A 14199-nucleotide genomic window follows, 5' to 3' on the forward strand; every position below is an offset into this window, starting at 1 on the left:
TACATTGTTTTGATAAAATTAATAATTTTCGATTTATTCGCAATCGAAAGTGTTAGTTTTATATCGAAATAATAAATGTTTTAAATCAGTTTTCTGCTAATAACTCAAAAAGTTTTCGTTTTATCAAAAGAAATTTGCTTAACAAAAATGTACCTTTTAAAAAAATAAGTAAAACTTTTTATATTAATTTTTTAAGACCAATAGTAATCGAGATATACTTTATTATATGTTAGCTCTTCTTCGTCAAATGCTAAATATTGTAGTTTCAAAGTCAAAAGACGAGAAAACTATGCTTTTTTCGAGGATAACTTGTTTAAACTAATTTAAAGTATTTAAAAATATCTATCTCCTGAAATAAAAAAGTAGTCCCTAGCTCAAAAATTAAGTGACTTATAATAAAAAGAATGTCAGTCCCTATTTTTTTCAGCGAAAAAGTGATCGGAAACTTTCCCCTACTTACCACCCTAATTAAAATTAGTCATTGACCTTATTTGGTCTTCTATATTTATGTATTATTAATAGGTTCTATAGGTTTGAGAGGCTCAGAATGATTAGTTTTAAAAAAAATTGAGTTAAAAGCGAATAACGAATTTTTGTATTTTGGTAGAAAATGCCCTTTTCTTCAGAATAAAAAGATTAGCATCAGACATACGAAAAAATATGTAAATCAAAAATTGTAGCTTACTTAATTCCCAAGAAAGGGGTTAGCAAAAATTTTTCTACGGCAAAAACTGAGTGAGCTATTGACAATTAAAACTTGTAATAACATGCAAAAACCACCTTTACCAACCCTTTTACAGTCACCTCTTTTTGCGACTTACGATTTTAAAAGGATTTAATATTAATAGGCTTATAGATCTTGTAGAGACCTACAAAATTCTTTTTTACCAAACTTTCTAGTATAAAAAATAAAAAAGTTAAGGTTATAAAATCAATATATTTTTTTGAAAAAAAAAAGGAGATATCCAATTGGAAGTTTAATAATGTAAGTTGGCGGTGTTTTTAGTCATTGGCCTTATTCATACTTCTTTATTTATGTATTATTAATAGTTTGCAGAAGTTTGACTGGCTTAGAATGATTAGTTTTAAAAAAACTGGAGGTAAAAACGAATAACGAATTTTTGTAGTTTGGTGAAAAATGCCATTTTCTTCAGAATAGAAAGATTAGCATCAGAGATACGAAGAAATGTTTAAATATGAAATTGTAGGTTATTTAAATCCCAAGAACTTGGTTTGAAAAAATTTTTCTGCGGCAAAAATTGAGTGAATCGTAAATGAGTATAATATCGAAAACATTGATTTTTTCGATATAAAACTAACACTTTCGATAGCGAATAAATCGAAAAATATTAATTTTATCAAAAACATGTATAGAACAGTTTTTGCTTAAAATGAATGTTTTTATCAACTTTTGCAGTCAAAATACAATAAAAAATTTTCACCTCCAAGGTGGGGTGGCAACCACCCCCATGGTAAAAGCGCCATTCGGCATCATATAGATTTTGATCCTTGGATTATCCACTACTTATTCTCAAATTTTCAAGCAAATCGATCCATTCTGTAAAAATTGCGAGGTGAAAAGCTTCGGTTCCTGGACTATAATAAAAACTCTCGATATTAAGAGTAAAAATTGCCAAAAATATCAAAATTCCAATCAAAAATTAGGTTGGAGAATATGTCGTAATCTCAAAGTTCAAAATCGGTATTCGTAAAAAAAAATGCATTTTTTCGGTCTCTCATGGAGCAATTTTTTTCATTCTTTTTTTGTTCCCAAGTAACTCGAGTAGAGCCATCTAACTAACGCATTATTAAATGTCAAACTTGCTTTTGTTTTGTTATAATAGATTAATTTATTTATAAGAAAAGAAAACTACATATTTTTTCCAGTTGTAGACTTTTTTTAGATAAACCTACTACAAGTGAACCTTTTAACGTTAAAAACACAAATATTCCCATTTGAAAGCTGTATAATTATTTAAACAATCTTTATTTAAACAAATTAAAAATTTTTGTTATAATAAATAAATTAATATAGTTATAATAAATAAATTAATTTATTATAACAAAACAAAAGCAACTTTTATATTTAATATTGCGTTAGTTAGGTGGTTCTACTCGAGTTACGTGGGAACAAAAAAATAATGAAGAAAATTGCTCCATGGATGACGAGAAAATGCATTTTTTTAACGTATACCGATTTGAACTTTGAGATTACATTTTCTTCGACCTAATTTTTGATTGGAATTTTGTTACTTCTGGCAATTTCCACTCGCAATATCGATAGTTTTTATTGTAATAATATCTGTTATGAGTAATTTAAAGATATGAAAATGGTGTGGAGAAAGAAGACAAAAATAAAAAGGAAATGGTTCAGAAATTATGTTCCTATTGTTTATGTTTTGCCGTAAATGCCGGTCAACTTTGACCGGTTGTATCTCGGGAACCACTAATAACAATTAAACGTTTTTTCTTTTAAAGGAAGCGGCCTATTGCTTTTTTTCGAATAACGTTTTCATGTTTTAATTTAATTAATTGATTGGTTGACTTACCTGTTAAGGAAGGACAATCATAATTGTCCTATCTTACATTTCGAACATTTGTACTAATTGTAGTGGCATTTTCTGGCCGCTGATCACAGTTTAAAGAAGAAGAATAAGAAAAAAGAAGATATTAGGCTTCTTGACACGTGACGTGGGCACATCACTGTTTTTTTTTTATTTTGATCGCACAAAAACGGGTGGGTTCCAAAGAATCGAAGGGAGGGAGCGTACAAATGTTCGAAATGTAAGATAGGACAATTATGATTGTCCTTCCTTAACAGGTAAGTCAACCAATCAATTAATTGTCCTTCACATTACATTTCGAACATTTGTACTAATTGTAGGCTGTTGAAAGATTAAGCAATATTGTGCGATAATTAAACAAAACTACATTGCAATCCAAAAATCGATACTTTACATTTTTTTTTTATTAGGAACTTTACAAAAAAAAAGAGAATATATTAGAACAATTAAGAGTAATGTTTTTAAATAATAAGAAAATTACTGTTCTTATGTAATAATAATAATATAAACATATAATTACAAATGTATAACAAACAATAACAAACGTAGAAGCATATATGGACTAAACAGACAATATAGTTTTTGCAAAGAGTCCGTAATCTTTTGCTAGAGGTTTATTATAAAAAATATTAAATACTTGAGAATTTTCTGTCCATCCCGCCGTCTCTCTAATAGTTTCTATACTTATTTAATCTAGCCCTAGCTCCTGCTGACGTAGATGCTTGTCTAACACTATACCCTTTAAAAATATTGGTGTCTATGTTACATAATTTTAAAACATCTTTTAGCCATCTACTCAAAGTCTGCGTAGATGCTGCTTTATATGGTTTTTTTATTGTTATAAACAACTTGTCCTCTGATTGAAGATGAATATTTTTAGAAATCTCTAAATAGTGACATAAAGTCGATGCTACACACAACTGTGGTTTTTCTTTAAAATAGAGAAATCTTAAAATAGGTTGATTTTTATTTTTCGAAGAAGTCTTTATCCTATCTGGTATCAAAATCGCAATTTTATCTTGATCCATGAAAATATTTTGAATTTTTATTAGAGATAGGGATTGTAACCTGTGAGCTGTAGTCAGAGCAATCAACATTACAAGTTTGCAAGTAAGTTCTTTCAAGGAAAGACCTGTGGGAGGAAATAATGTTTCTAAATAAAATAATACTGGTTGAGGGTCCCAAGTAAATTGATATTTGGGCAATGAAGGTTTGAGATTATATATACTTTTGTAAAAATTTTTAAACATGTTTTTATGACTTTCTGGTATATCTATTATCAATGCCAATGCAGCTCTATGAATGTTTATAGAGCTATATGTATAATCCTGATCTACGATATATTTAATAAAATTAATAATATTTGATAATTCATAAGCAAAAGGGTCCATATTTTTTCTATACTATACCTCCACCATCTCTTGAAAACTGTATCATGTAAATTTAGTGTTTTTGTTGTAATAGATGCAATCACAATTGCGATGGAATGCTCAGGAATACCTTTTCTTAAAAAATCTTGCCTGACAAACATGCGATAGTCAGGGTAAGATGTTGGTGTCCCGGATATGAAAGCCTAAAAGGGTTCAAAATTAAATTTTTATCAGGTCCTAAAATTATCTTTTTGCCTGATATCAGTTTATTAAAGGTTGGTTACCAAATCTGATTTGGCCATTCTGCTACTACCACAATTCCTACTGCTTTGTCACATATGATTTTTTCTAAAACTCTTGGAATAATAGCAAAAGGTGGAGTGGAAAAGCATAAAATTTTAATCCATGCCAATCTATAGTGAAGGCATCAACTTTCTCCGATTCGGGGTCAGGTTTCCAAGATACATACCTTGCACATTTTTTGTTAAGATATGTGGCAAACAAATCGATTTCTGGAATATGAAGCTGCTTAAAAATTATATTAACACAATTATCACTTAAAGAATACTCTGTTCTTATATTCAAAGATCTTGACTCTGAATCAGCAATAATATTTTCTTTTGTACTGATATAAGATGCAAGTATTTTAAATTTCTATTTTCACAGTATTGCCAAATTTCTCTGCAAATGTTGTTAAAATTAGAGTATTGCACACTCCCCATCTTGTTAATACAAGATACAGCTGTTGTGTTATCTATTCTTAGCAAAATATTACAATTCCTATATTCCTTGGAAAAGGATTTCAAGTCATTATATGCTGCCAATAACTCAAGAACATTTATATGTAGTTCTCGCTGTTCATAACTCCAAAAACCATGAGTTTTATTATCATTACCGCATGCTCCCCATGCTAAAATAGATGCATCACAAAATATTTCAAGTACATAAATAGATTCTTTTATATTTTGTTCACTAATTGGTATGTTATGTAGCTAACCACCAATTGAAATCGTTTTACAAGTATTTAGGTATGGTCATTTTTGTGTTAAAACTATTAGTTTTGGAAAGAGCAAGCCACTTTTCTTTTTCTAAATTTTTTAAGTATAATGTTCCATATTTAACTGAAGGACAAACTGCTACCAACTGACCGATTAAAGCTGCAAATGATCTTATCATACATGTACTTTTATTTTTGATGGTCTGAATACTATTAATTATTTTTTCTTTTTTTTGTCAGCAGGAGAAAAATATATCATTTTATTAGAATCAAACGTAAAACCAAGAAAAGTTATAATTTGTGTGGGTGAAAGTATACTTTTTCTTTATTTATAGTAAATCCCAGGCGGGAAAACATAGAACAAGTTTCAACAATATTTTCTTTAAATTTCAAATATGATTTTGAAATCAGTAAAGTCTCATCTAAAAAAAATGACAGAAGTAAAGCCTCTTGTTTTTAGATTGTTTAAGGCTGGTTTTAAGATTTTCGTAAATATAAAAGGCGAGATATTCAAACCAAATAGTAAGCAGTTGAAATGATATAGAATATTTTTGTACTCAAATTTTAAATATATTTTTTTAAATTTTCATGAAGAGGAATAGCAAAATAGGCATCTTGTAAATCTACTTTTGCCATAAAACAACCCTTGAAAATGAGCTTGAGAACTGACCTATAGTCTTCCAACTTAAAATGTGGGGCTTCCATAAAGCAATTTAACTGTTTTAAATTTAAAACAAATCTATGACTTTCGTCCTTTTTGGGCACTAGAAAATATGAAGAAAGGAATTGCTCTCTTGTATGTGAAGAAGGAGAAATAGCTCCCTTATCAAGTAATTGCTTTATAGCTAAATCATACGACTCATTTTGGTCTATGAAAAACTTTTGGTGCTCTCTCTTAAGACGGTGTTGTTTTAAATAAAATATTAAAACCTTGGACCCAACTTAAAACTTTGATGTCTGAAGTAATCTTTTTCCGGTTTTTAAAATAATTAGCCACATTTTCTGCTGATTTTTTATTTACCTTTAGTATGACCTCCTGGTTGTTCTGGTTGGGTTTTGGTGCTGCTGTCTGCTCGACTGTTTGTATCTCGATGTTGGTTGAGGATGATTTGGGTACTGGCTTTGTCGAAATCTTGGTCTGTTTGAGGCTGGATTGAAGTTTAAACTCTGCTGATTGAAGTTGTTAGATTCTGGAAGAACTCTTGTTGTATGCTGAGTGGTAAAAACAGCTTGGCGTTGTGGCGTGGTCTTCGGATAAAAAGTGGCTTTTTGTGGCTTCATTATAGAGCTGACTTGAAAAGCTGCCGATCTTGTATCTTTGCTTTCTTTCAATATTTCAATCAAATTCTCCCCAAATAAATATTTATCTATGGGTTGCTCGTCTAATAATTTTGAAATTTTAAATTTAATGAAGAACTGAGCAAAAATCTTCTGTGAAAGGACATCTTATAAAACACTTCTATATTGAAGTTTATGGAATTGGCAATTGTTTCGATATTCCTTTTTTTTTTTTCGTTTAATCCTAATTCGACCTCTTTATAAAGGGACATAATACTTGCAGCTAAAATTGTTTGCATAGTTTGCAAGTATTTATCTTCCCTAATTTTATTTTTATCTTTTATGGCAGATAAAACCTCAGAATTCAACTGAGGTGGGCAAAGTCTTTCGCAGTTTGTAGCAGGTAAGAATTTTTCTGTAAGTTTACCCACAATACTTTTGTCTAAGCCTTTGGAAAGAGAATAGTTTAGCCTTTTTGCTACATCTGGCAACATTTCAGAAGCATTCAGGTTAGTTTTTAATGGGTCTTCCCCAATTAAGTTAATCATATTTAGAGAAATAGATTATTTCTGTGTAGGTACCTCTCCAATGAAAAAATCTTCTGTTTGTTGTTGCGACTCCTCAATAAGTACTGCTGGTTGTAGATCTTCACTTGCCCCAAAATCTTCAATTATGCTCAAATTGCATTGGATCTCATTGTCTGTATTATTTAGTGAAACTGACGGGCTATGCACCTCCACAATGGTTTCTGTAATATTATTTTCAATATTTTGACAAAACCAAACAAAAATTTAGTGTAAGTAAACTTGCTACGCTTGAAAAGTAAAATCAAAAAAATATTTAAATAAATATTATGTATTGTATTTTAAATTTCTGGGCTACTATAAAATAGAGCCTAAGAAATAGGAGCATCTCAAATAAATCATAAAGATTTTCTGGGCTATTAAAACATACCCGCTCCCCTAGTATTATTGTTTGAAGACAAGCCAAACACAAATTTTGTGTAAGTAACTTGCTATTCTTGTAATGTAAATTCGAAGTAAAATATGTAAAATTAGTTAAATAAAAATATATTCCATTCTATACTTCTGGGCTAATATAAAGTGCCTCTGAGAAATAGAAGCAGGTCACATAATCATAAAGATTTTCTGGGCAACTAAAAGTACCCTCTGATTTATTGTTATATCCTTAATTATTTAGTCTGTATTACTTTGGACTACCTCAAGGCACCCTTATTGAGACAAACAATATAATTTTTCTTTGCAAAATGTGACGTTTTTGCATGTCATTTATGTTAACCCATTTTCTACGAAATAAACATTAATAGGAAAGCCAGTGCAGTCCGGCAACATAGTGCCTGTTTTTTATTCGAACAGGAAGATGGCGAAAAAACAGGTACTATGGCAACAGAAAAATATATTGATAACAACAAAATAAAAGTCTCCATGTTTGAAGTTGATTAAAATTGTCACTTTGTAAATAATTAATAAATATAGCTCTATTTATTCACGCTAAATTTAATTTAACTACCATAAGAAAATCAAAAAAAAATATCATATAAATACCTGAGTCCGTTTCATCCATTTTCTCTCTCAACTTTACCAATTTCTGTTGCAACTCTTCATATTTCCGCCGCTTTCGGGATAAACAATCACTCTTTGATGACCTTTTTGGCATTTTAAACGCTTTTTAACAATTTTTATAAAATTATTTCGAACACGCGTGTGATCAGCCGCGCACAGAAAAAAACAGTGATGTGCCCACGTCACGTGTCAAGAAGCCTAATATCTTCTTTTTTCTTATTCTTCTTCTTTAAACTGTGATCAGCGGCCAGAAAATGCCACTACAATTAGTACAAATGTTCGAAATGTAATGTGAAGGACAATTTAATATTTCCCGAGATATTCTATTTGTTTATAAGCCAAAAAATTGTTTATAATTTTAAAATATTCCTGACGCCGCTCAAATAGTGCAATTTCAATTCTGTAAAAAACATTAGATAGGTACAGTGTCTTCTTATACAAAATATACAGCTATTTTTATGTATCGTAATTATTGTGATTATTATAGCGACCGTAAATTTTTAAATAACAATTCAATTGTTGCTAAACTGTTCAATCAATTTCCATCGGCTTCTGGAATTATAATCTACACGAAAAGTTCTTTTACATTTCCAAGTTATTTAATTATTGATAAACAATTACTTATCTAAAATTTTAGTTGAAAATTAAAGATTTTGTTGGAAAAACCCGCATTTTCCGCGGAAAATTTTCGTCGAAGTTAATGGGGAAAAACACGTCTCTATGCAAAATTTAATTACGGTGAATTTTTATTTGAGTGTTTTTGGTGTAAAGTTAAAATCTTTGGACTTATAGAGCAAAAATTGAAAAAAACACGATTTTCGGGCGCCATTTTGCTTATAAAAAAAGTAGCACACTCTCTGCGGACTTTGAATACCTATATTATTTATATATACAATAATAAGATTCGATTCCAGCAATAAAATTGCTGGTAAATAACTTTTCCCAAAAATGGCCTATTTTCAGGTAATCTGCCCAGACTGTATTAAAATTTGTTACACATCGTTAGGTCTCCGGAAAGGTAATTTGTATGCTAAATATTCTATATATTCTATATATTCTATATATTCTATCCCTAACAACACACAACATTCCAGGAATGTACTACCAAAGTTCTATCAATATTTGAATGTCCTGGACATTTAGGGAACATTCGGTGAACATCTGTTTAAATTATTCCTGGAATGTTACCATAAGACATTCTGTGAACATACTACCAATGTTCCTATATTTTAAGTTGCGAAATAATACATACGTGTAACAGATACAACATTACTTATAACATACCAGACAAACTAAGTGACACTTTAGGCCTACAGTGCAATAATATGTCAAATTTAAAGAGTTTCCCAAGTTCAATTAATACAATATTATAAACATACAAATGTAATAAAAATTATTGTTCGCGAATATTCAATTTGGAATGCGATTTTGTTAATAAAAAAAATACTTATAACTTATGCAAAACCCAAGAGAGGCATTTATATTTATTTCTTTTGCGTTCATTTTCAAATTCGCCGTGCATATATTTTTGTGCATGGCGCTTGAGAGGGCATCACGTGACTAAAAACGACCAACCAACGACCTCGCTTCGGCCATCTTGGCATCTTCATCTTGGCCAGCTTGCTTTGCCGTGGGTGGATCGTTGTTTGTATTATTTGTGCTTTTTAAGAATATTTTTTTAATTCGGATACTTTTATAATAGCTTTAATAGTATTATTAACATAGTGAATAAAATGGTGTCCTGTTTTTAACGCAGTTGGAGTAGTAGAAACAAATGTAGATAAAAAAATCTGCAGGAATAACGTTTCAATTATGACAGAAGCTCCAAACAAATGACTGTGAATGAAAAGCCCTATTAAAAGGTTAGTATGCAAATATGTAAACGAAGGCATGCCCTGTATTTCAGAAAATAAATTAATACTCTTAATACCCTAATAATACTATTCATAAAAAATCTTTTAAGTAACCTAGATATAACAAAGTGAATAAAAGGCATAAATCAGAAGAATTATTATTTTATTTTATAAGTTAATAATTGGTCATATCCATTTATTATTTTAATAATAATTGTGAATAAGCCACAAACTTCGCTTATTCCTAACTAAAATAGTAAATAGAGATAATAACAATAGGATTTGTAAAACTAAAGTAATTCTTTTTGCGTTTTTGCTAATGTATGCCTTTATAAATAGGATGGTAGACCACACACTATAATATGCAGTACCAACTAATGAATACACAGAATATTATAGTCGATTTGCTAAACTCAGTCTCAGTACTACTGAGTCTCAGACACAACTGGCTAGTGATTTTAGTAAATAATTTTGCCAATTTGGTAAAATTGGCAAAAAAAAATAATAACTAAATAGTTAATAATTACTGTAATTTTGGCAAAATTGGCCAAAAACAAAAAAAATTACCTACTAAAATCACTAGCCAGTTGTGTCAGAGTTTGGGGAACCGACTATACTAATAAACAATTTCTAAGCTGTTTCATAATATTTTGTGAGTCCATTAATCATATTTTTTATTTAAAACTAAAATTTGTTAATAATGCTTAGTAATGCATATATTTTGTATTTTTAGCTTTCCAGAAGATCCTGCGAAGAAGACATGAAGTATAGATCAGATTTGTTAATAGAGGAGTATGTTCAAAACACTTTTTAGAAAAAGATATTGACAGAACTTCACTTTCATCTGTTCGTTTAAGAGACTGTGCTGTTCCAATAGCTTATGTCACACAGGTATATGCATTTTTTTTCTTGGTTTTAACATCTTTAAACGCGAAATACGCAATAGCTTATCGAATTGATGCCATGTTATTTTTCTTTATTAAGATCTTTGTTTATTATTGTGTATGTGTATTAACAACAGAAACATTTTTGGTTATTCTTTATTTTATTTTATATTTTGTCATCAAGTGTTCAGTCAATGTATGTAGTTTTCTTATGTACACCTTTATGGGTTTATACCTGGTGGATGTATATTTCAATAAATAAATAAATAACCTAATTAATAATACAGTCTGTACAATATAGATACTGTTGTAATTCATTATCTACATCGGAGATCTAAGTTGACATTGTTGCCCAACTGCAAAAAATTTTTGAATTCATTTTAAGTCAAATATATCACATAATTATTGCGAAGTAGATTATACAACAAAACAGATTAATATTCAATGTAAATAAATAAAAACATCAGAAATAGAAAACAAGAATTAAGGTATAATCTTATGTTACAGTTATTAAGGTACCAAGGGTATTATAAGGATAATAACGCTTGAGGTCAATGGTGTTTTTAACAAGGGCCTGAGGGATATACGTTGACCGAAAGCGTTATTATTATAATACCTGTGGTGCCTTCAACGTTTAATGTCTGACTAAATTATTCTTTATATGCGAAAAATTTGAATGAATTTTGAATTGATTAGTTTTTAAATAAGTACATTTACCAGTAACAGTAGTAACATAATTGTGGTAACCATAGTTTTACTTAGGTTGATATTTGTCAACTTGACAGTATCTAAGTCGTTATTTAAATTTAATGCCCAAGGGCGTTATATCGTACTTAACAGACTTTCGAAATGTCATTATTTGTCAAATAATGTACCAGTAGGACATTAAAGTAAATAATAAAAACAAATATAATGAATACTAAATACTTATTTGTTTGTGAAAAATCTATTTCTTTGTGGCTTTTTTGTAATTAACTATTCTAATGAGGAAATAAGCCACAATTTACTTGAAAAAATAATTTTATTAAGGTTTCTACTTCCACGTCGGATGTCGTTGTCAAAATACAAAATGTTCATTATTATTATTTTATTTATTAAATATTATTTATTATTTATTTAAATATTATTTAATATTTATTTTTTTATTATTATTATTTATGCGTATTATTACCTGTAAATAATATTTCTTCTGATTGTTAATTGTAAAGGATAGAAAAATTACCTTTTATTTTATTTTCTTTTAGAATCAGCTGAGAGAAGTGGTCTACAAAAAACCAGAAAGGAAACGGAATATGTGGCTACGAAAAGCAAAAGAAAGGTTTACAAAGCAAATGTGACACATTTTTTTATAATATTTAGGAATGTCATTAAATTACATTAAAAAATGTATGTAAAGATTTTTTGCAATAAAAATGTTTATATTTATCAAGGATGTATTATTTGGTATGGCCACATATCGTCAGTGATGTGACAATACCTCCTATCTGTTTTTTTCAAGAGATTTGTAAGATAGACTAAAAACTTGTTTCGGCCACCTCCTGTTTTCATATATTTTTTGATTTGTTTTGCAGTAAATTCAACTATCTATTTACTACAAAAAAGTCAGAATACGTACGAAAACAGAAAGTGACCTTAAAAAATGTTTTTCGTCTCCTGCAAACCTCATGAAAAAACATATAGGAGGTATTGTCACATTACTGACGATATATTTCAGTGAATGTCTAAAAAATATACTGTGAATGTTCAAAGAACGTTCGTAGACATTCATGGAATGTTCTAACAAGACATTCAGTCTAAAAATATACTGTGAATGTCCAAAGAACATTCATGGAATGTTCTAACAAGACATTCAGTCTAAAAAATAGACTGTGAATGTCCAAAGAACATTCGTAGACATTCATGGAATGTTCCAACAGAACATTCTAAGAATATTGAAAATGCTGACACAGCACTTTCCTGGGACTTTCCAGGGACATTCGTGTGCATTTGGGGACATTCCAGGAATGTTTTCAATGTCCTGTGTGTACATTCTAGGAACATTCATGGAATGTTTTGTGTTATTAGGGTATATATTCTATATATTCTATATATTCTATATATTCTATATATTCTATATATTCTATATATTCTATATATTCTATTTATTCTATATATTCTATATATTCTAAATATTATATATTCTATTTATATGCTAAATATTCTAATATCAATTTTTACTTACCGTCCGTACAATGTTCGTACAAGAAATATAGTTATAGGTATACACTGTGTCCGTAAAGTATGGAACAAATTCTTTTTCAGCTAAACAGAGCATTTTAAGAAATAATCCTGAAACACGTCGATTTTTGATTTTAATTTACCGTATTTTAAAATAATATTCTAATATACAGGGTGAATTACTTTCGAGTAATGACGTCACCGTCATTTTTTTTAAATGGAACACCCCTATTTTGTCTGAATTTTTGGATTACTCTAGCTGAGCTAATTCCAAAAATGTATCACATGTTGATTCAAATTGGTACAGGGTGGACAAAAATACAATAGTTTTGTGTGTACTCATAATATTAAATTTTAATTAATTTTTGATATTAAATTAAAATATTAAATTAAACAATATCAAAAATTAATTAAAATCAAAAATTAATTAGAATATCAAAAATATAATAAGTATTTCTGATAATATTTTTAATTTAACTAACGCGTTACTTTATGAACACACACAAAGCTATTGCATTTTTGTCCACCCTGTACCAATTTGAATCAACATGTGATACAGTTTTGGAATCAGCTCAGCTAGAGTAATCCGAAAATTGAAACAAAATGGGGGTGTTCCATTTAAAAAAATTGACGGTGACGTCATTACTCGAAAGTAATTCACCCTGTATATTAGAATACTATTTTAAAATATGGTAAATTAAAATCAAAAATCGACATGTTTCAGGATTATTTCTTAAAACGCTCTGTTTAGCTAAAAAAGAATTTGTTCCATACTTTACGGACACAGTGTATACTTACAAGCATACTTAAAGTTCTGTTACGTTTGACTGTATTCTGATGATCATGGGTTTTACTGCTCTTCGACAATAAAAGTGTAGGAATGTTTTTGAGGAGAACTTTAGCTTAGGAGAACGTTAGAACAAGCTGAAATAAAAATAATATTATTGATAAGACTGTTTGTCGAAATTTTAGCGATACTATATTACTCAAAGTCATTTTTTGTTTATTTTAGAGTAATATTTTTACAGATAGTATGTTATTTATTTAAACTATTAGAAGTTTAAATAGTGACAATATTGTAAGACGGCTAGATAAGAAAGAGTTTACCAAATGTGCAAATTATCCAATGTAGATTAAAAAACGAACAAAACTGTGAAGCCCCAAAATTGAGTTTTGGTGGTTATTAAACAAGTGTGATGTCAGATGATAAAATGATAGGACAAAACACAAATACATTTTCACACATATCATGACCATATACACATTTAAAATATTTGTGGTTTTTGTCCTACACTATGTTATTAAGGGGAGGAAGAGGCTGTAAAAAGATATTTGAACTATTTTTTTGTCTGCATGATTTATTCTGAGAGGTAAAAGTTGACAATGTTAACGCGAGTTGAGGTTAAATAGGACAGTTCTTCTTGTAGGCAATTCATAGTGCGGTCACCAATCT

At 29.3% G+C, this 14199-nt stretch overlaps 1 long non-coding RNA gene across 1 annotated transcript; it reads left to right on the plus strand.

The window, feature by feature from the left end:
* The first annotated feature begins 8864 nt into the window (after positions 1–8864).
* LOC126883522 (uncharacterized) lies at positions 8865–12127 on the plus strand. The gene is made up of 3 exons (XR_007697687.1): positions 8865–9654; positions 10379–10536; positions 11774–12127. It is a non-coding gene; the product is annotated as an uncharacterized LOC126883522 (long non-coding RNA).
* The last annotated feature ends 2072 nt before the right edge of the window (positions 12128–14199 follow it).

The sequence above is a fragment of the Diabrotica virgifera genome, chromosome 4 (assembly GCF_917563875.1).
Source record: "Diabrotica virgifera virgifera chromosome 4, PGI_DIABVI_V3a".
NCBI classification, from domain to species: Eukaryota; Metazoa; Arthropoda; class Insecta; order Coleoptera; family Chrysomelidae; genus Diabrotica; species Diabrotica virgifera.